Source organism: Ovis aries, chromosome 15 (assembly GCF_016772045.2).
Source record: "Ovis aries strain OAR_USU_Benz2616 breed Rambouillet chromosome 15, ARS-UI_Ramb_v3.0, whole genome shotgun sequence".
Lineage (NCBI taxonomy): Eukaryota > Metazoa > Chordata > Mammalia > Artiodactyla > Bovidae > Ovis > Ovis aries.
The window spans coordinates 29,950,133-29,972,193 of record NC_056068.1 but is presented as its reverse complement, the minus strand read 5'-3'; the positions used below and the strand labels follow the sequence as shown (position 1 = coordinate 29,972,193).

At 55.7% G+C, this 22,061-nt stretch overlaps 1 protein-coding gene across 1 annotated transcript in view; it reads left to right on the top strand.

Annotated features, from left to right (window-relative positions):
- Positions 1 to 22,061, top strand: part of NECTIN1 (nectin cell adhesion molecule 1) — a 73,120-nt gene that overhangs the window by 27,293 nt on the left and 23,766 nt on the right. The gene's annotated exons all lie outside the window — the stretch shown is intronic.

Sequence of the window (22,061 nt, the reverse complement as noted above, 5' to 3'; positions counted from 1 at the left end):
ACAGGAGACGTGCGTTCAATCCCTCGGTGGGGAAGATCCCCTGGAGGAAGAAATGGCAATCCACTCCAGTATTCTTGACCGGAAAATCCCATGGACCAAGGAGCCTGGTGGGCTACAGTCCATCAGGTTGCAGAGAGTCGGACGTGAATTAGCGACTGCTAGCAGCAGCTCCGCCTGGAGAATCCCAGGGACAGGAGAGCCTGGTGGCTACCGTCTATGGGGTCGCACAGAGTTGGACACGACTGAAGCGACTTAGCAGCAGCAGCAGCAGCAGCAGCAGCAGCTCCATCTGTATAGAAGTATACAAGTACAATACAGAAAGCATGTAATCACGTAGCTAGCCAGAGGCAGAGCTGAGATTTGAACCCAGGAGCCTGAAGCCAGAGCCTCTCTGCTATTCAACTCGAGAGAACCTGGGGTCCCCAGCAGGTGCCCCTGATGAGGTAGGACGAGAACGGGGGCTGGTGGCAGGCCCAGCCCAGCCAGAATCAAAAGGGAAGACAGTTTTCTTGCAGCACAGAGCTGGCTCTGAAGTCTACAGACAGCCTCTTTTCCCCAACCCAGGACTGGCCTGGATGCGGTCTGGCAGAGGCTGACCCTCTCCCAGGCTCTATATCAGGAGGCGTGGGGAAATGCCCTTGCTGTTTAGTGAAAGGGATCAAGAGGAAACAGCAGGAAGAATTTCCCAGCTGTCACGAGCATACGCTATGGAAACAGGCAGCCGAGGGAGGTGGAGGCCCCTGGTGGAGAAGGCCAATGTCTCGGTCACTCAGAGCTGCGGAAGAGGGGAGTGGAGGCAGGGGAGGTATGGGATGACCCCTCCCGCTGGGTCTCGCCTCGGCTGGAAGGTGAGATGATGTCAGACAGGTTGCAGGCACTGTCCCACAGAAAGAGGCTATCTGCCATCACCAAGCTGGTGCCACCCTCTTTCCGGGGACCCTGACTGCCCCAGTCCTGCCGTCGGACTTCATTAAATTGCATTTTCCCAGAGCAGGGCAGGCCGGTGACAGAATGAGTCAACGCCAGCTTGCTACAACTGTCGCCCCTGGAGCCGGCGGGCACGGAGGGAGATAATTGGGAGTGGTTTGACAGCTTAATGTCTGGGGTTGGCTTCCCGGAGCATTGAAGGGGTGGGGCGGGGTGGGCGCGGGCAGCCCGCCCTGAGGAGGCAGCAGGGTGATGGGGCTGCTTCCATTCAGACTGACCCCACCAGCCAGCACCTTTCCCCTCCATTTCCCTAGCAGCAGCTTGTTGGGCAGAAAAATAAAGCACAGGAAAGGAAATTAGATCTGGAGAATAAATGAGGCTTTCTTTATTAATTTGTCAGAACTAATTAACGTCTCCCCCAGATTCATCTCCTCTCCAGCTGCCCCCCTGAGCAGGAGGGAGGGAGGAGTCTGGGAGAGGCCAGATCTGGGCTTCAGGGTGTTATTCGAGGGGCTTCAGGCTGAAAGGCACCCCACCAAGTTCTCTGGTCCACTTACCTGGGGTGCTGAGTCGCACTGTGGGTCATAAAGCTCAGTGGGTGGAGCCCCAGAAAAACCCCCTGCACCAGGTCTCAGCTGCTTTACCTCTCTGAGCTTCTGCCAGTTCATCTGAGAAACTGAGTCAGTGCCTCAGGGCTGTTAGGAGGATATGAAGCAGCCACTACCTTCCTGGTGCAAAGTCAGCTCTCCATGTCACTCTGGGAGACGGAACTTAAGTACAGTACTGGAAGGATCTCCGAGTTCCTTCATTTTCACAAAGTCATTTTTAGTTCGACCCTAACAGCAACCTCAAGAGGTGTTAAGAAACAGTTAACTGGTGTTCCCATGTCATAGATGTCCAAAAGGGAGCACAGAGTGCTTAAGAACTTTATAGAAACCACCCAGTGAATTGCTGCGGACACAGGACTAGAACTCAGCTGGGCACCTGCTCTGCTTGCCTGTCTCATCCCCCCACCCCCACCCCTGACCTCTGCAGAGACCTGACTCACTGCCGGAGTCTCACTTATTAATAGCTGCCTCACTTCCTGGGTTTGAGCTCAAGGTCTTCAGCCCAGAAGCCCCCCACTCCTGCCAGGGAGCTCCTTCAGGCTGATGCTCAGCTTGGGTGAGAGCTGGCATTTGCCTGACAGAGTTGGGTGCCTTCCCTTGCCTCCCATCCCCATCCCAGAACTGGGCCCAGCCCTGCCATTTCAGAGAATAACCAGCTCTGAGAAATGCCTCTCCACAACCAGGCAAAGGAGAAGCCCTTGAGTACCAGCCACGCCTGGGTTGCAAAATCCAGTCTGTTCTCTCGCCTGCCATGCTGTGGTCGCGTCCTAGACGTTTTGTTTCTGCCAATCGGCAGCTCCCTGGGGCCTGGGAACATGTGGAGTGAACGCCTCCCACCCCGCAGCATCTCCCCTGCGGCCCCGGAGCTTGCTGCCTTCTGCGCGTGAAACGGGGTGGGAGCTGGCTACGGAGCAGAGACTCCCTGCCCAGCCGGGCCAGGGTCAGGGCTGGCATGGGGGCATGTGGGGGGTGGGTACCTGAAGGAAGCATGGAATGTCCAGCTCCTGTGTTTGAAGTGAGGAAACTGAGGCCTCAAAAAGAAAGTCACAAGTTTCACGGGCTCATGGCAGCATCGGGGTCCGCACCTGGGTTTCTCCTGACCCCCAGCCCCAGCCCTTTCAGGAGCTAGGTGTTAGCACTTGGTAAATGGCATCGCAAAAGGATGAAGGTATTACATCAGGGATCCTCAGAGCCCAGAACAGGCTGAGAGCTGGTGGCAGTGGGACACGGCAGCGTGCCTGAGGTTGGGGGTGAGGGGACAGCTGCCCTGTGGGCCAGACCACAAGGCCCAGGTCCAAGGGCAAGGTCACTACCACTACGCCCTCTGGGCCTCCTGGCAGAGCTCTCAGGAGCAGCCTCACCCCTGCAGGGCACATGGCCACGCTCCCTGCCCTCAGATCATGGCCCCACAGTAACCAGACACCTCTGTCGCAGCAGCACCGGTCTCTGCAGAGCTTGTCCATTTGCTGCCCTCAGCTGGCCCACAGGTGCCGGCATCATGGGGGCTGGAATTCCCACTGTACAGATGGGAACAGAGATTCAGAGGCACTGGGTTTCCCCATCTTTGTGAGCCTGAAAAGCAGTGTCTTCATTCTGCCTTGAGAGGAGGGGGTTTCATCCACGGCCCCCTGCCCACTGACTTTGGTGGTCCGAGCGTCTTTGAGCCTCAGTTTCCTTGCCTATCTCCCAACACCTGCTCTGGAAGGCAGTGCCCAGGCCCCGTGAGTCCACTAATATCTTTCCAAAGGCCTTACGCCAGACCCCTGCCACTGTCCCTCACACATGTGTGAGCAGCAAGCTAGCCTGGAGAGATGTCAGAAAGGGCCCTCCCAGCCCTCCTGTGACTCCAGCCCCGAGGCCTGAGGTGCCAGAGTGCAGGGGTGTGGCGGGCAGCTGGACAGGGGCCTCTGCTCTCCAGGACTCGGGCTGGGCCCTGACAGCGCTGGGTGCGGCCTGCCTGGGGTGGTGGGAGAAGGACGCGGGGAGAGGGTGGGGCTGGTGGAGTTGGCGTCGGCCAGCCAGACCTGGGAAGGAGTCCCAGAGTTCCCGTGAGGACACAGAACTTCCTTAGGCTCCCGGCATGGAGTTTGGGAGAAGCCCCTGAGCCCAAGTCGAACCTCTGGCCCCTCTGGTCCTGCTTTCTTCTGCATCTTGAGAGCCCATGGTGTGAATACAGGTCTGTGCTGGCACCACCCCCTCAGAGACCCCTTACCCTCTGTGGGAGCATCCTCCAAGCCCTCCAGGGTCCCCGGCCCAGTAGCCCTAGGACTCCGAGGCCAAGCTATGCACCAAACTGAAGATGCCAATTTGGAGGGGGGAAAATAATTGAGTCATCTGAGATCTGTTATAGAGCATTAGAACTGCCCATTCTTCTGCAGAAGGGCATGGGGCAGCTTCTAGAATCCAGACAAATGGGAGTAACCTTGGTCTTTGGGAAGGGTCTAGAGTCTACTTTGGGATGCTAGAAAAAGCCTGCTGCAATCCCAGGGGACGGTTTCAGCCTATCGGTTCTGTCCGTGACCCTAAAGTAACTACAGACCAGCGGCCGCCTCCTGAGCAATTACTCTTTGTCACACTATCCACGAACATACATTATTTTATTGACTCCTTGTAGCCCATTTTGTGATATTAAGTTCATTTTACAGATAAGGAAACTGAGGCTCATGAGGACTCACTGCCAGTGAGTAGAAGAGCTCAAGCCAGGTCTGTCTGCTTCCTGCATCCCCTCCCTACCTCTCATGTTCTCTCCTTAAGAGGAGGACCTGCCTGATCTCCAGCTCTGGCCCCAGATCCAGCAGGCCCCAGCCACCGAGGGACAGAGTGTACTTCCTCCGCAGTAAGAGGGATTAAGGACGGACTTCACAAAGAACTTCCCTGTCAACAAAGTGTCTAGTACATTTTAGTAGTTCCCAGGGGAAATGTAGGAACTCCTCCGATGAAGACCTTGAAAGAATGGGAAGAAATGTATTGAGTCACCTGGGCAAAGTTTTGGGAGGGGTCAAGGTTTGTCAGAGGCAGAGGGTAGTTGACCTCTGACCTCTGGTTGGGCAGTTCAGAAGTTCAGGCTTCCACCTCTGTCTGCTGACTGCCCTCTGCTGCTGCCACCTGGCCCAGAGGGTCAGGCATGGATGTCACCTTTCCTAGGACATGCTTTCTTGCCCAAGTCCAGTTGGAGCCCTTGCCAACTGGCGCCTGAGGCAGCAGGCGGGGATGGGCAGGGTAGGGCCTGGGTAGGTGTGGCACTCGGCTATCTGTCCAGGCACCATTTAGTTCCATGAGGAGAGCTCAGCCACTCCAAAACCCCGGTCTCTGCTCCTTTTCCCTCCCCTGCTCCCAGAACTGGGCTGGCAGGGGACATGGGCTGGGCACGTTACCAAGGGCTTCGGCCTCTGATGCCCGCCCTGTCCTTTGGGAAAGTCCATTGTATTCATTTCAGCAAATCTGCAGAAAACCTCCGAATGTCAGCCAGTGAGTTGAGCACTGCCCTCCTAGGAAGCTGGACTCTAGTCTTGGGAGAGGTTCTAATTGAACAGACTGAAAAACAGAGGGCCATCTCATTCTGAAAGTGCAGAGAAACCAGCAGACAGCAGCTCAGTTCTGGATGCGCCACTTTTTGTCAATGCAACTTGGCAAATTTCTCAACCACTGGACCTCAGTTTCCTCCTCTGTAAAATGGGTATGTCAATACTTGCTCCAAAGGACAAAAGTGAGAATGATATGAGGTGGAAAACACTTCCTAGTACATAGGAGGGGTTCAGTCATTATTGGAGGAAATAAAATAACTTGCTGCAAGAATTCTGGGAGGCAGGAAGCAAATACCAGTACTTATTTTCAGGGGTGAGGGAGTCTGCAAAGGAGGGGAACTGGGCCTCTTGAAAACTTAGGGACACATGCAATCTGTCTAATCACTTGGAAAATGAAAAGTTGCTGGGAAATGCTAACCATTCTGATGGGATGAGGGCTGAAGCAAAGATGAAGAGACACAGCAAGGCAGGTGTAAAATAAAATGCATATTTTTAATTGCTTAAGTTCACATCTCATAAAAGAAAAAAAAAAAGCGCAAGCCCTGGCCATCCCCCGCTTTCTCTGCCATGAGTCAAGAACCAGTTCCCACCAGTCTGTCCTGGGTTCAAAGCGTCTCCCCGCCCTAATTCTCACCCCGACCTCCCCACCCCCTACAACTACTGTGGGTGAGGAGGCCCTTCCCCTGAGCAGCGTGGGCACTGCCCCTCCCTAGGCCACCCCCTGCCCGCTGCAGAGGGCAGCACCCAGTTGTCAAGCCTGATGGGAGAAGGGGTGGGGGTAGGGGGCGGTAGAGATGGAAGATAGGAGATAAAGGCAGCTCCCCCTACCTCTGCCTGCTAGCCTCCTGTTGATTGTAGCTCACTGTCAAAGTGAAGTGGCACAGCTATCTCACTATCAGGCCTCACCAGATTCTTCCCCAGACAATGGCGGCTAGATGTTGCTTCCTATCTGGCCCTCCAGCCAGCAGTCCTGCTCCCTGGGCCTGTCTGAGCCTGTAACCAGGGAAGCAGGCACCTTGGGCCAAAGCCCGCTGAGCCAGCTCTGTTTTCTTCCCACCCTGGAAACCCACCCTTCCCCTGGTTCCTGCCAGTTCCTAGTCCCCATGGCTTCCGAGATGGGACAGACCTCCCAGCCCCCTGCCTGTCCCTCTGTTTTTCCCTTGGTTCTCCCCTCCTCCCTGTCTCCTCCTCCTTCCCCTGGCCCTGACTCACTGCCTCACTTCCCACTCAAGCTGTTCTCCGGGACGTGTTGGGACAGGGCACCTGGGTTCTGGTCCTACAGGCTCCAACTCTGCCTGCTCTCAGTGGGGGTGGAGCATGTGGGGAGGATCTGCTTTGACCTGCTTCTTCAGGCTTCCTCCCTCCTCCATCCCCACCCCGAGGGGGCAGACTGGGGGGTGAACTCCAGAACACCTCCCGACTGCAGCCTTAAGGGGCCCAGCCTAGAGCCACCAAGGGGAATAGGGGAGATGCCCACCTTCACCTTGATCTGGGCCTGCCTGGGTCTCTGAAAACAGGTCATGGGACTCCAGCCTGCCCACCAATGACTCCTACCCAGACGTCTTCACTCAGCCAGGTGCTGTGTCTATGCCATTTCTCTTCCTCATCCCTTTGGGACCAGGATAATAAAAGGAACATCAAGAGACTTGGATTCACTCTCTGCTCTCAGTTAATTTATTGTGTGCGTGCATGCGTGTGCATTCATGCGTGTGCATGCTAAGTCGCTTGAGTCGTGTCTGACTCTTTGCAGCCCTATGGACTGTAGCCCACCAGGCTCCTCTGTCCATGTTATTCTCCAGGCAAGAATACTAGAGTGGGTTGCCGTGCCCTCCTCCAGGGGATCTTCCCGACCCAGGGATCAAACTCGAGTCTCTTACATCTCCTGCGTTGGCGGGAAGGTTCTTTACCACTAGCACTACCTGGGAAGCCCAACTTATTGGATAGCCTCGAGTAATCACCTCACCCTTCTGGGTCTCAATTTCAACATCTACTAAATGGGCAGCACCTTCCTCTGGATCATTGCAGAATCTAGGATCATCAGGGGTCTGGAATGGGTCTGAATGGGTCTGAAAGCAAAGTGATAGGATTAGCCCTGGCAGGCTGAACTGGATTGCAAAGGAAGGGTGGGGGGCCAGGGGGCCGGTTATAGTTTGGTGTTGTTTACAGGGCCTCTGAAGAGCTCCAGTACCACAGTCCTTATGTCTCCTCACAGAAAGGATTTGGTGAGAGGCAAAGTGATAGATAAGGAGTGATTCATTAGAATAGGATGCTTGTAAGGCTTATACGCAGGCAGGCAAGAGGATGCCTCACTCGAAAACTTAGTGGACTACAGCTTTATAATCAAAGGAAAAGTGGGGAGGGAGAGAAGAATGTCTCTGTCATTCTTGGGTAGATGTCATGCTTCTAGCATCGGCTCCTCCAGGTTGGGCAGGGGAGTTTTCTTGTCCTTACCTGGTCAAGCTGGGCCCACAAATTGTTGTCGTTTATGTGTGCAGAGAGGATGAGGTGGTTCCATAACATCACTAACTCAAAGGACATGAATCTGAGCAAAATCTGGGAGAGTGGAGGACAGGGAAGCCTGGTGCGCTGCAGACCATGGGGTCACAAAGAGTTGGACATGACTTAGCAGCTGAACAACAATGTGTGCAGAGAGCATGTCCTACGGATCATTAATTTACTGAGTTCACTGGCAGCATGTGTGCCTCGTGTCTGCACTGTTTTATTGTTTGGGGGGCAGGCCCTGTGCTTCTGATGCATGGATTTTTCCTAAGCAAGCCTGCTTGGTTTTGTGGTTAAGCAAACCTGCTCTCTCGAGTAATCATTAACTTATAGGGGTCTCCCACACCTTTTCTATTTACAGTCCCCTAGTGGGATTAACTATTTAATCACCTACTTTGTCCTTTTACTCTGTCCTTACAAGGGGACCTCCCACCCTGCCACTGGGGCCTGGATTTCGGTGCATCTCTCACATACGGGGCCTCTCAGCCTTTCTCTTATAGAGAATTCTTCCTTTTTATACATAATCATGGCATTCTCCAGGGGTTCTTCTCCTCCTTTGATCGTGAGCTCCCTAGGAATTCTTGATTAAAAGATCTTGGTGACTGGAGCAGTCAGCAGAGCACCCTGTCCCAGAGTCTGTTGTCTGAGATTTGATGCTAGCCGGGCTCACAGCTCATGAAGCAAATGTGGATGGGGGTCCTGCCTTATGCGGGTGTGGGGGCTTCAGAGTGACTCAGAGATAACCAGTACTGCCTCCCCCTCCCCAGGGAAAGCAGGTGCTGTGGGCCCTGGGGCACCAGGGACCTGACTGTTGCGGAGGGTGGGGACACTGGAGAGCTGGAGAAGGAGCTGGGAATACAGGCAGGGACAGATTGTGGAGGCTGATAAGCAGCTCAGATTTGCTTTAGATTTACCCCGAGGCAGTGGAGAACAGGGGGAGACCGGCGTGCCGAGATCTGCTTTGTGTTCAAATCCGTCTATGGATTAGACAGACCACTTCACCAGCCTGAGCCTCAGTTTCCCAGCGTGAATGAGAAGACTTCTCTGGGAGGAATTTTGTGAGGATGAGATGAGATTCACCGCCTAACAATACCTCTTAGGTAGTGAGCACTCACTAAAGGTGGGCTGTTTTTAGTGTAATCTGTGCCAAGATTCCAGATTAGAAATGCCAGAGGTCTAAATTCCCAACTGAGCTGCAATAAGCATCAGAAGGGTTCCCCAAGTGGCACTGGTGGCAAAGAACCCGCCTGCCAGTACAGGAGACGTAAGAGACAGGTTTGATCCCTGAGTCAGAAAGATCCCCTTGGAGGAGGGCATGGCAACCCACTCCACTCCAGTAGTCTTGCCTGGGAAATCCCATAGACAGAGGAGCCTGTTGGGCTACAGTCCACTGGGTCGCACAGAGTCAGACACGACTGAAGCGACTGAGCACGAGGATCAGAAGGTCGAGGGCTCTACTCCAGGAATTCAGAGGAAGGAGACACAACTGGATATAATGAGGTGACTGATGTGGGGGGGCCTGGGAAGGGTGGAACAGCTGGAGAGAAGTGTTCAGCTGGCAGGTGGGTGCTGGGGGCCCTCGACATAGAGGCATCACCAAGGCTACAGAGGCACATGGGCCCACGTAGAGTGGACTGAACGTCCACTGCCAGGCATCTGGCCTCTCCCCTCCCTTCACCTCCTGCTCCTTCCTCCAGCCTTCTCCCTCCCCAGAATAGTACAAAACATGCAGGTCACCATGAGTTTCCAGGGGCAAGTGTCTTATCCACCTCACCATCCTCCCATCACGTCTGGATGAGGCTGGTGAGTGTAAGCCAAGTAGGAAAGACACGGGAGATGCCTTAAGAGATGGCTGGGGAGACGCCCATCCAGCCCTTTCCATATGAACCAGAGGGGAGAGAGAACCCAGCTAGAGGAGGTGTGGAGGTGGCAGCCTTCCACTGCCGCCCACCGCTCTTTCTACACCTGACTGCCTCCTGGCTTGATGAGCTGTTTGCTTATCTAAGGACCCAGAGGCAGGGCCCTTGTAACCACAACAAGAGAAACACCCACAGTACATCGCTATGGGCTGGTGTCTGGCTGATAACCGTGCCCGGGTGCTCTCACGGACATGGTCACAGGACTGAGCCCAGGCTGCTAAAGTCACACCTTCCCACTGCTCTTCTTCCAGGGCCCAGCCTTGCCAATTCCTCCTCCCCAGTCCCACCAACTTCTTGGCCTCTTCAGATGAGTTGCTCTTCTCCTTACCTCCCTTTCCTCACCTATAACTGGGAAGGTTAGGCCAGATGGTCCCCAGTGAAGGGACTCACCACAGCGGAAGGATTCTCAGACTGGTCCTTCCTCCCTGTGTCTGTCTGAATTCTCTGTCCCTTTGACTTTCCTATCTATTTATACACAAAATTCACCCACAACATTTCAGTTTTCCAATAGCATCATTAATTACCCCCCAGTAATTAAACCCAATTAGCTAGTATAGGGGCCTTTCTGAGTGAGGAGCCATTAGCCAGGGTGAAAATGCATGGGAATGAGAGAGAAAGAAAATCCACCCTTTCCCAGCATTAAAAATAAAAGCCCAAGACGGCACAGCAGAGCAGAGGGCCCCAATTAAAACTGGGGCCTCACTCATTAAGCTAATTTGACCTGCCATCCCACCCAGCAGCCTCTGATGGGAAGCCCGCAGGAGGAGCTGGCTGAGAGATGTGTCCAAGCTTCTTGCTCATCGTGGGGACTGAGCTGGGCCCCCCAGGACCCCCTCCCAACTGCCTGCTTGGGAAGGGACATGAAGAGTCTGCCCATTTTTCATTAGCACCTGCTGCCCACTTCTTGGGCTTCAGGGCAGAGAATAACCCAGAGTGGGTGGGGCTCAGCTGGGGGGTGGTGCAGGACACATGGGAGGAGAAGGGATGAAAAATGGGAAGGAAAAGAAAAACTCTGCATTTCTGGGGCCTTGGGAAAAGCGGAAGTTAGCAGTCACTCTCCTCCCTGGGCCCGAGGCTGGGGAGACCCCACCGCCACCCCAGGATGGCTGTGAAGACTGAGATTATATATGCCAATGCCTGACACATCACAGGTGCTTAATCAATGATGACCAGCATTAGCTCTTTGCAGGCCTGGTCCTCCCAGCCCCACAGCTGCAGAGGCAACGGGGGGAGAGATGACCACCAGCCTTTCACAGGAAGGGAGTCCCGGGGACAGAAAGGAAGATCCACAGCCAGAGACCAGACTGGAAGCCAAGTGTCTTAGCTCCTGGACTGGGAGGAAAAGAGTGCAGGGGAAGAACATTTGAGGTGCCTGGAATTATCCCTTTGGCCAGAGCTGCCCTGGGCCTAGCCGGCCCTGTGGTCCGGACAGCAGTGGGATTGGCGGTTCAGCCTCACCCAGAGCCTGGAGGAGAGGAGGAGAGGAGAGGGCGTCTGCCCTCCCAGCCCCATCACCATGGCTGCCAGCAGGCAAGGGTCCCATGTGTCCCGTGTGCCCTCGCCCATGATTCTGGGCCTCGGTATATGTGTGCTGGCCGCTGGTCTCTTCATGCAGCGGGGAGGAGGAGGCCACGAGCAGCCAGTGTAGTGGCGAGGAGCCTCTGGAGCCAGACTGCCACACCAAACAGGCTTCACCCACCATGTGGCCTTGGGCAGGTTACTTGACCTCTCTCTTTCCTCATCTCTCAGAGATAACAGTGGTATGGAGCTCCCAGAGTTGTTGTGAGGAATAGGTGAGTTAATATCTGTAAACATCCAGACCTGGGCCTGGCACAGACAGGTAATATACATGTGTTACCTGTTCTTGCCATTGGCAGGACCCTGGCGGGGAACGTCGTGCTTTTGTCCTTTCGGTCCTCGGGAGGTGGGGAGCACACAGGACCCCAGGCTTCAGCTGCTAAGGGGAGGGGCTCAGTCTTGGAGAGGCAGCAGGTAGGGAGCAACACCCTTTCCAGACTTAGCTGAACGTGGGGGCCCGCCCCTCCCCCACGCGCAAACACTCCCTCCAGGGGCCCCTGCTGGGCTTTCAGGGACCACGCCTGGCAGAGCGGTGGGCAGGGCGAGGAGAGCATGGGAATGGGAAGGACAGGGAAAGAGGGAGGGGAAGGGAAGGGAGGCAGGTGGCCGCAGAGGCTGGGCTGCATCCTCGCAGCCGGGCACCATGCCCTGCCGCCTACGTGCTCGCTTTCTCCACAAGGCAGGACGAGAAGCAGGTCCCAGCATGCCAGCCCCTACCCAGCGACTCCTGAAACCCCAACAAGTCTGAGCTGGAAGTGGGACTGGGCGAGGTTCCTGATAGATTCATGTTGGGCAGAGGGATGGCAGGGAAGAGAGGTGGGGAGAATGGGAAGAAGGCCCCCACACACACACTCAAAACTCTGGCATTGCCAATAGCAGGGGAGAGTGCGCAGGCTGGGTTGGGGGGGCAATGACCGGGGCTTGGGGCTTTCTCCTCCTGCCTCTCGAGTCCCCTCTCACCCCACCTGCTCGCTAGGGTGGAGAGAGGACGGCCTATGACAATGGCAGGGACCTGTCCTCTCAGCATTTTGCCAAGAAGAGGAAGATGATTTCATTGCGGCCAGGAAAAGGAGCTAAAGCGAAGGGCAAGGGAGGGCAGATGGCAGCCCAGCACTGGGAGCAGTGCAGGGCAGGCAGGAAGAGTCCCAAGACCCTGGGACCATGGAGGTCACTTTACACAGAGGCCCTCACTCCATCCTTACTCCAGCCGAAGGGGTGTATGTGCTTAAGCCCATTTTACGGGTGAAAGAGGCTGGGCTTTGGGAAGGTTGTGGGGCGTGATCATAGGGCCCTCTGCTAGTGATCGCTGATGCTAAAATTGCAGCGGGAAAAATTGGGTAGCATGTATCACTCCTTTCAGCCTCCTGGGTGCTGGGGAAAGGACCAACCCAGGGACTGGGTGTATCCACAAGGTCCTGGGCTGTGGGGTAGCGTGGGGAGAAAACTGAATGAGCCACCAGTCAGACACAGACCCACCCCATAGGGAGGCCTTCAAGCTCAGCTGGCCTCCCCCTGAAACTCAATTGTCAGGACCCTTAGAAGACCCCCCTTTCTTTGGCCACCCCAGGGGGGAACTATTGGGTAGGAAGAAAACCATGAGCCGTGACTGCCTGCCATCCTGGACACCACAAAGCTGAGGCTGAGTTCAGACCTGAGGTTAGAATCACATGTAGGATTCTGCTTTATTCTGTGGTTAAAACTAGGAAGAGGTTAGCACGTGTGTTAAGGTCGTGACCCAGGTCTTGTGGTCTAGGTTGGCACCAACATGGAGGCTTGGCTGGGACTGGTATTGGGGTTCACGTTGGTGGTTGAGGAGGATGCGATTCTGGGTTAACCCTGAGGTGGGTACAGTAAATTTGGGGTTTCACAGCCAAGGGGGGTTACCAGAGAGGCTGAGGATCCAGCACTGACCGCTTACATTTGGAGGAGAAATGGTCACTTTCACTTGAGCCTGGGACTGGGGAGAGGAGCAGTGTTGAAGGTGGTAGCTGAACCAGAGCAGGTTGAGTGTAGGGATATGAAAAAGGGAGGGTGTCTGAATGTAATGGAAGGACCATTAAAAGACTCTCCCTTCCCTTTGCCCGAAGCTCTGCTTACCCGTCCCATCCTGTGACCCAGGCCATCTCAGGTGTCATTCACCATGCTACCCGGACCTCAGCCTGAATTCCTGCAGTATCAAGAAGTCTCTCCTCTGTGGGGACTGAGTTCTCCCATGAAACAAGGGAGCACAGGTCTGGGCTTCTCCCCCTCCTCTCTACCCCAGCAGGTCCTTAGACGCTTCCTGGCCCACCTCGAGCCACCCCCTCTTCCGCTCCCCCGGTGGAGACCCTTCGGGGAGGCTCCTGGGACAACACTACCTGAAGGTCAATCAGAGAGAAACTGCGACCCGGGTATTCGCTGGTTCCCTGCTTCCTGCTTCCCTGTCTTGTCTGCACACTAGACCCTGCCCAGTAAGGAAGTTTAAGGCTGCCCAGAGTGGGTCAGATCAAGTCTGCTCCCTGCCCGTCTGGAGCCTGGCAGGAAAGTCTTTTGGGGTGATGAAGGCAATTCTAAACCAGGAGGTGTGGAGAGAGAGGCTGACCTGCTGGAATCTGGGGCCAGGTTGTGGCAACCAGACTTCCAGGAGTGATTATTCAGTGAGGGGCCCTCCTGCTGCACCCAAGACCCTTTCCCTGAACCCAAGGCCAGGTTCAGAGGAGGCCCCATTGGAACACCCACCCTAGTACCATCCCCTGCCCCCATGGTTTGCAGGAAGTGTCCCAGGAGACCCCCCTCCCAAGACCTGGTTCCATCCTTGTACCACGAGTACAGTGAGGGGGCCCCTCCTGCCCTGCCTGGAAATATTACGTCTGAGCTAAACCTGGGGCTGCAATGTGGCTATGGTATCATTCATTTGGTCCAGACCAGTGCTTCCTGCCCAGAGATGAAATAGCAGGTTTGGTGGTGCCTGCAGCAGCCACCTTTCCCTTCTCAGGCCCCTTTTCCTTCTTAAGGCTCATCAGAAGCAAGTGGAGGGGAACAGGTTGCCCTGAGCCCTAATTTCTGACCCTCACACCTTGTCCAAGAGTCCAGGGTCACCACTGTGTCTTGGCTACAAGGCGTCTTCCTAGAGGCTACTGCATTTCAGCACTAGAGTTGAGATCCAGGACTTCCTGCGGGGCAGGGTTAACAGCCCATCTTCCCCCGCCCCCACCCCAGCATGCTTCCCAGGACCCTCACCGCTGCATGGGCAGGGCAAGTCCAGCACACTCCTGCCCCCTTGTTGGGCGTGTGGCCCTGGAGTAAGTGGACATGGCTTCCTGAGTGGCAGGGCCTCCGCCTCCTCACTGGCCCATGAGCAGCAGTGCCCCAGCCCCCACCCTGCAGCCTGGACGGGTGAACCCTCTCACTCCAGCCCTAGAGTCCCTCCCAGCAGGAAGAATCCTGACCCTAAAGCCTTTCGTAAGAGGAGCCCCCAGAGACGGGGGCTGGGGGGTGGGGTAGGACTCAGAGCTGCCCGCCCACGTGGAGGAGCCTGGGGTGTGGACAGAGATGCTGGGAGCCACAAATGCCAGCCCAGGGTGGGACGGGCACAAGGGCTGGTGCTGGAGGGTCTAAATGCCACAAGTAGGGGTAGTGAGTATGTGTGTGTGTGTGTGTGTACGTGTGTGTGTGCATGTGTACATGTGTGTGTGTATGTAAGCGTGTGTGTGTCTATGTAAGTGTGTACGTGAGCTCGTCTCCTGAGTCCTCGAGGCTGAACAACCTGCATGTCAGGCTGCCTGTGTTAAAAGGAAAGACAGAGGCGAGCCAGGCCTGGGGTGAGAAGAGCAAACAGCAAAATGTAATGACTTTAATATGAAAGAATTTGCCACTAATTAAGCACAAACACTCCACTAATGCAGAGAACACATGTTGTGGATTTCACTTAAGCAGGAACCAAATGAGGTGAAAATCCTTCCGAAATGATAGCAGTTTACCAGCCGAAGGAGGATGCTGCCGACCACGTTCCTGCTCTTAGAAACACAGCCCTCTTGTCTTCGTGGCCTCTCTGCACGTGTCCCCCTGTCTGCGTCTCTTCCCTGACTCTCCCTTCTCCATGCTTTCCCATCCTCTTAGGGCCACGTGCCGCTCTGTCACCCGTGTTCTGACAGCAAACAGCGGTCGGATCCAAACTCCCCGGGCCTCTGGTTCTCTCCACCTATGCCCCTCAAACATGTACCTCCTCTCCAGACTGGAGCCTGAAGTTCTCTGCCTCGGACAGATTGCGGACACATCCCCTCCAGAGTGCCCCCAGGCCTGTCCCCCTGGCCCTCCTCGCCCAGCAGGCTCTGCCCTGGACATCCATCCCACACTCCAGCACCCCTGCCTGAGCTCCATGCCCCTTCCCCTAGGCGAGTGGTCTTAACTGGAGGCAGGTTTGCCCCCCAGGGAACACTTGGCAATGTCTTGGGATGTTTTTGGCTGTCACACCTGAGGGCGGCTGCTACTGCATGGAGCAGGTAGAGGCTAGTGATGCTGCTAAGTGCACAGAACAGCCGGCACCACCAGGCATTATCAGCCCCCAGGTGTCAGCAGTGCCGACGCTGAGGGTCCAGGCTCTGGGAGACTGGTCTTACCATGACAGGGACTCGCTCAGGCATGGGCTGGTAGAGTGGGGTTGGAAACCAGCCTACCCGACTCCTCCGCAACTCCTTTCCCCAAGACCACAATACTGACAATAATACAACCATTCGTGTAGTATAACTATGCCACACACTGTGCTAAGAGCTGATGTGAACTATTTAATTTTCAAATCCACCCCAGGAGACAGTCCTATATGCTCCCCCCACCACGCCTTTTTTTTTTTATTTTTTATTTATTTATGGTTTGTTTTTTTGTTTTTTTTTTTTTGCTGCACTGAGTCTTCTTAGTTGCCCTGGGACATGTGGGATCTTAGTTCCTCAACCAGAAATTGAACCCACAGCCCCTGCAACGGAAGGCAGATTCTTAACCACTGGACCCCCAAAGAAGCCCTGAGTTTCTGTGTGAGAAAACTGAAGCACAGAGAGGTTGATGCAACTTGCTCAGTCACCCAGCAAATAAGGAGCAGACAGAAGCCTGGGTCTATCTGAGTCCAAAGTCAGTGCTCATGGACGAATGAACTACTTATATTCCCCACCCCCATATCCTCTTAACCCCTCCCCTATCAATCTCCCCAACCCTGCCCTTTTAGAATGAACCTTCCCTGAAGCTGGCACTATAAACCCACCTGACTGCCTTCCCTCCCCGCACAGGCCCAGCCCCCAGCCTTTGGGGCAGGCAGCTGCCTGGAGCTGGACGGGGCTTCTGCAGAGCTTGGCAGAGCTGGGCCCTGGGGTGATCCGACAGGCCCTTCCCGGTAAGAGGCAGACCAAGAGACCTCCACTTCTGTACAGGTGGTGACCATTGGCATGGAAGCCAAGGGCTGGCCCAATGCATCTGTCACCCCTGAGCTTTTAGAAGGTTCTCCTTGGGAGGCCTGGGGATTCTCCCTGTGTTTTCTCGCAGCCCCCAGCCTCTCCCACCCCCACACTAGCCTTGCAAGGAGGCTGCTGCCTACACTTCCCAAGATGTGTCATTAAAAACACACACTTGCCGAGGGGAATCCAGGCTGCCATGTGTCTGCTGGGAGACGTGTCGTCTGCAGCAACTGGGGTGGAGAGGGCTGGTGTCAGCCGCAGAGAAGGGGCCTGTCCGAATGCTGGCCTGAGAGCCAGGTGGTTCCAGGTCCTTGGAGCATGAAAAAGCCTGGCTAGGTGGGGAGAAATCCAGGCTGTGGAGGGAGTGGTATGGAGCTGGGGAGCGTGCTGGCTTAGCAGGGCTGAGACCTGGGGAGCAGGGCCTTGGGGCCTCAGGGCCACAGCTCACTAGGGTGAGAAGAACATTTTTCACCTTATGTTCTGGAGTGAGGAAGGAAGTGGGACTGGGTGCTAGGAACTGGGGCAGAAGACAGAGGGAAGAATCTGGAAGTGGCGAGCAGGGAGCAAGCAGAGGACGTGGGGTTGAGGGACCTATGAGAGGTCAGACAGACCTGCGCTGTTTAGGGTGTGGCTTCCTGGTTGCCTCTGGAAGGAGATTCACACCCTCACCTGCGTCCCTTCTGGGCAGATGCAAGGCCTCACCTTCTGCCTCTGTCCTCCGGCCCTACCTGGCCACACCATACTGTGTCCTCTCATACAGACCCTGCCCCTCAGCTAAAGTAGAATTTGCAGGAAGCCGCAGTCAGACCTGAGAAATGGCGAAGCCTGGCCCGGGACCCTAGCTGGCTCACAGTCTTCTCCAGCAACACCTTGAGGCCCCTTATGTTTTCTAGACCCCAGGCACAGGGCTGAAGTTCTGGTCTTTCCACTCAGTAGGGGAAATACCGTGACCTGTGAAAGCTGAGATCCTAGGGCCCTCAGGGTGCAGGAACACCTCACTCATGGGATGTGGGGGAGAAAGCTTCCCCAGAAGTCATGGCTAAGGGCTTTCAGGAAGGATGAAGAGGTGTGGGCAGGTAGTAGGGCATGTGTTCTGTTTGTTTTTATGTATTTGACTGCATCAGGTCTTAGTTGCACATTACATCATCTTTAGTTGTGGCATAAAACTCTTGGGTTTCCCTGATAGCTCAGTTGGTAAAGGATCCGTCTGCAATGCTGGAGACCCTGGCTCACTTCCAGGAAGATTCACTGGAGAAGGGATAGACTACTCACTTCAGTATTCTTGGGCTTCCCTTATGGCTCAGCTGGTAAAGAATCCCACCCGCAATGCAGGAGACCTGGGTTCGATCCCTGGGTTGGAAAGATCCCCTGGAGAAGGGAAAGGCCACCCACTCCAGTATTCCGGCCTGGCGAATTCCATGGACTGTATAGTCCATGGGGTTACAAGGAGTTGGACACTACTGAATGAGCAAAATCACTGCAGATGGTGACTGCAGCCATGAAATTAAAAGATGCTTGCACCTTGGAAAGAATGACCAACCTAGATAGCATATTGAAAAGCAGAGACATTATTTTGCCAACAAAGGTCTGTCTAGTCAAGGCTATGGTTTTCCCAGTAGTCATGTATGGATGTGAGAGTTGGACTGTGAAGAAAGCTGAGTGCTGAAGAATTGATGCTTTTGAACTGTGGTGTTGGAGAAGACTCTTGAGAGTCCCTTGGACTGCAAGGAGATCCAACCAGTCCATTCTGAAGGAGATCAGCCCTGGGATTTCTTTGGAAGGAATGATGCTAAAGCTGAAACTCCAGTACTTTGGCCACCTCATGTGAAGAGTTGACTCCTTGGAAAAGACTCTGATGCTGGGAGGGATTGGGGGCAGGAGGAGAAGGGGACGACAGAGGATGAGATGGCTAGATGGCATCACCAACTAGATGGACGTGAGTCTGAGTGAACTCCGGGAGTTGGTGATGGACAGGGAGGCCTGGCGTGCTGCAATGCATGGGGTTGCAAAGAGTCGGACACGACTGAGCAACTGAAGTGAACTGAACTGAACTGAGTGACTTCCTCTTTCACTTTCACTTTTGAAAACTCTTAGTTGAGGCATGTGGGATCTAGTTCCCTGACCAGGGATTAAACCCTTGCCCCCTGCCTTGGGAGTGGGGAGACTTAGACACTGGACTAGCAGGGAAGTCCCTAGGGCATGTGTTTAACAGAGGGAAGAACATGGCAGGGAACTGGTGGTCTTGTCCCATGTGGTGGGAGAGAAAGAGCAGGAGGAGCCTGCTGGAGGCTGGAATGCCCAAGATGAGACCCAGAGCCCAAAAGGACTTTGGACTTGATCTTCAGGGCTTCAGGAAACCATGGAAGGATTTTAAATCATGATTTTATGTTTTAAAGAGTGGAAAATGGGTTAAACGGGCAAGCCTGGAGGCAGGTATGTATCTTTGCCTCAGTAGTACGGTAGGCAGCGTGAGAGGCAGGCAACGTGAGAGGCGACTGTGGCCTGCCCCAGGGGCAAGGCACCCGGATGAGATAGCAGGTGCTGGGTTCAAAGGAAAGGGGTTGAGGTTTACTTAACTGGGGTTTCCCAGGCCAGGAATGTTGAGAAAATAAGGAAGTGAGACTCTGCTGGAGGTGGAGAGGCAGGGAAGGGGCTGAACTGGGGGGAGGAGACTTAGGAGAAGTCTGGATTGGGGCCAGAGGGAATGGAGAACAAAGATGAAATCAAAGGCATTTAGGAGCTAGTATCTGCTGTGCTTGGTGATTACGTGTCCCTGGAAGAGCCTTGTGCACCCCAGCTCTGCTGTTGCGCAGCCTGGATGTTCCTGGCTTGCCACATAATCAGGGAGGTCTTCCTGGAGGAGCTGGGCAGTATCCAGAGGTAGAGTAACTGCTGGGTAGAGAAGTCCCAGAGGCTGATCCAAGGCCACGTGCAGAGCTGGGGCAGAGAGAGGGCTGGACAGGCGACATCCAAAGCCAAGTCCTCCAGGGTCAGGGGGTCCAACTCTTATTTTACAGAGAAGGAAATTGAGGTCAGAAAAGCAAACCACCCTAGCTAAGGCCATACAGAATAAAGGGGCCAAGTAATGGGGACCAGAGCCTGCCTCTCCCAATGTCCAGTTAGGAATCCTCTCTTCCCACCACCTGGTCAGAGAAGAGGTGGCAGGTACACGAAGAGCAGAAGAGAGAGGACCAGGAGGGGCACCCTGGAGGCTGGCGATGGACCGGGAGGGGCACCCTGGAAGCTGGCGATGGACCGGGAGGGGCACCCTGGAGGCTGGCGATGGACCGGGAGGGGGACCCTGGAGGCTGGCGATGGACCGGGAGGGGCACCCTGGAGGCTGGCGATGGACCGGGAGGGGGACCCTGGAGGCTGGCGATGGACCGGGAGGGGGACCCTGGAGGCTGGCGATGGACCGGGAGGTGGACCCCTGGAGGCTGGCGATGGAGGGAGGGGGCAGAACTGAGAGAAGCTCCTGTTCCCAGGATGCTGAGGGGAGTCAGGAGCTGCTCAGGACCAGGCTGCCCTGGGCTTTGGGGATGGGCAGCTAGCATGAATCAGGCCTGTAGGAGAGCCGTCCAGGCGTCCCTGGCCACTTGCTCCTCAGTGGGAGAAGACAAAGCCTTGCTCCCAGGTTCATCCCCATCCCCCAGCCCGTCCTGCTGGGTTTCAGGGAGAGAGGGGACTTGCCGGAGCAGCCCCACCACCGCCACTCCCCCCTGGGCTTCCATACTGCCAGAGAGCAGGGCTGGGCCGGTCTGCCTGGAAGATCCTGGGCTCCCACTCTAGCTCCTTCTGGGGCTTTTCCCAGGCTGCCGTGCCCCCTCCTCTCCCACGCACTGTGCTGACCCGCCCGAGGCGCCAGGCGCCAGCTCCACAGCCCATCATTAGCCAGCCCTGTGTGGGGAGTTGGGGGTGGGGGGTGCATCAGCCAAGAAGAAAACATCGGCAGTTTCTGTGACCCCAAATGAGGGCGGAGGCGCCTGGATTCGGACAGTAGCAATTAGCCGCCGACTGTGGGATCATGGGATGTTATCACCTCTGCTGGCAAGGTGAATGTGGAGGGGACTCAAGGACCCAGAACAGCCTGGGGCCACCTCAGGAGGCACCACTCCCAGAGAGAAGCCCACCAGGCAAAGGCCATGTGCTGCAGGAGGCAAGGGAAGCCTTCGTGCTGAGCTAACAGGGGCATGGGGCAGACTCGGGCCCTCACGCCCCCGGACCAGGTGACGGGTGCTAGGGTTGCAGGCACAAGAGCTGGGCCAGCTGCCGTTCTCCATTTTCCTCGCCTAGCCCTCTGCCCTTGTCACCCTGGGCCCCATCCTGGATGTGGCAGGAAGGCTGGAGGCTGGAGGGGTAGCCTGGGCTCTTGGAAAGTTCCTGAACCAACAGAGAAATATGCCCAGGGCGTAGATACGAGATAGGACAAGTTCAAAGGACTTCAGTGAGAGCCTTGCTCAGGTGGGCTCCTGCTGACGGAACGACTGGGTCCAGGTGACACTGATTGGCAAGGCTTTCCCAGAGAAGAGGACCCCAGAATGGGGCTTGCTTTCACATCTCCCCCTCCGCCCCACCAGCCTGTCCCCCAGGAGGCCAGGTTGTGACATGAAAAAGAGAAGAGCCAGCCAACCAGCCCTGGGAGCTGACATTTGGAGAATGTAGCAGGGCTGGGAGGAGGGGACCTATAACCTTTAGGTCACTGTGCTGACTCAGCAAGGTTTCATCTGGTGGCCCTGCCCCCCCCCCCCCCCCACCCCCACCCCGAGTGAGTGAGTCATCCCCACTTAGCACTTAGCTGGTTTCTCACCGGATGTCCTGTTCCTTTCTTCCAGTTCCAGGGCAGGGAGCAACGGAGCATCCCTAGAAAGCCCTAGATATGGATCCCAAAGGATGCTGGTTTCAGAGAGGCCTTGTTGGGAAGCCCAGCATCTCCCACCCAGGCCTGCCACTTCTGCCCACCCAACTGAGGGCACCAGGGCAGAGTCTCTGGAAAAGAGTGGGGAACAGAAGAAGAGGCAGCCCATGTCCGAATGCTCTGAATGCCCCTCCCCAGCCTTCACCCACCACACGGGCCCAGTCCCACCTGCTCAGCTAGGGAGAAGAGGGGTCTGAGGTTTCAAAGCTTAGGAGGAGAAACTGGTCCAGGTGGTATGGGTAGGAGAGCGTAGCCTGCCCACCCCCCCCCCCCTCCACGCCCCGTCCCTGCCTGCCTGCGCGCGCACGCGTGCACACACACACACACACACACACACTCTGAGACACACCCAACTGCGTGGGAACCTGTGGCCCCAGCCTTGGATTAGCTCAATGGCAGGCAGGGAAGGGCCTTGGGGAGCAGGTTTGTCGGCCACAACTGAGGAGCCTTTGTGTTTTGTTGCTGAGCTGGGGCTTTTGTAGGTCCATGACGTCTCGGAGGCCGGCCCGACGCCTGCCTTGTTGGCTCAGCACTTCTGAGAAGCCATGAAGGCGGCCCAAACTGCCCAGTCTCAGCACCAGTGGGGAAACTGAGGCACGGGTGCAGACCTGGATCCCAGACCCTAGAGCTCATAGGATGACCCAGGGACAAAATTAGCAGTGCTCAAGGTC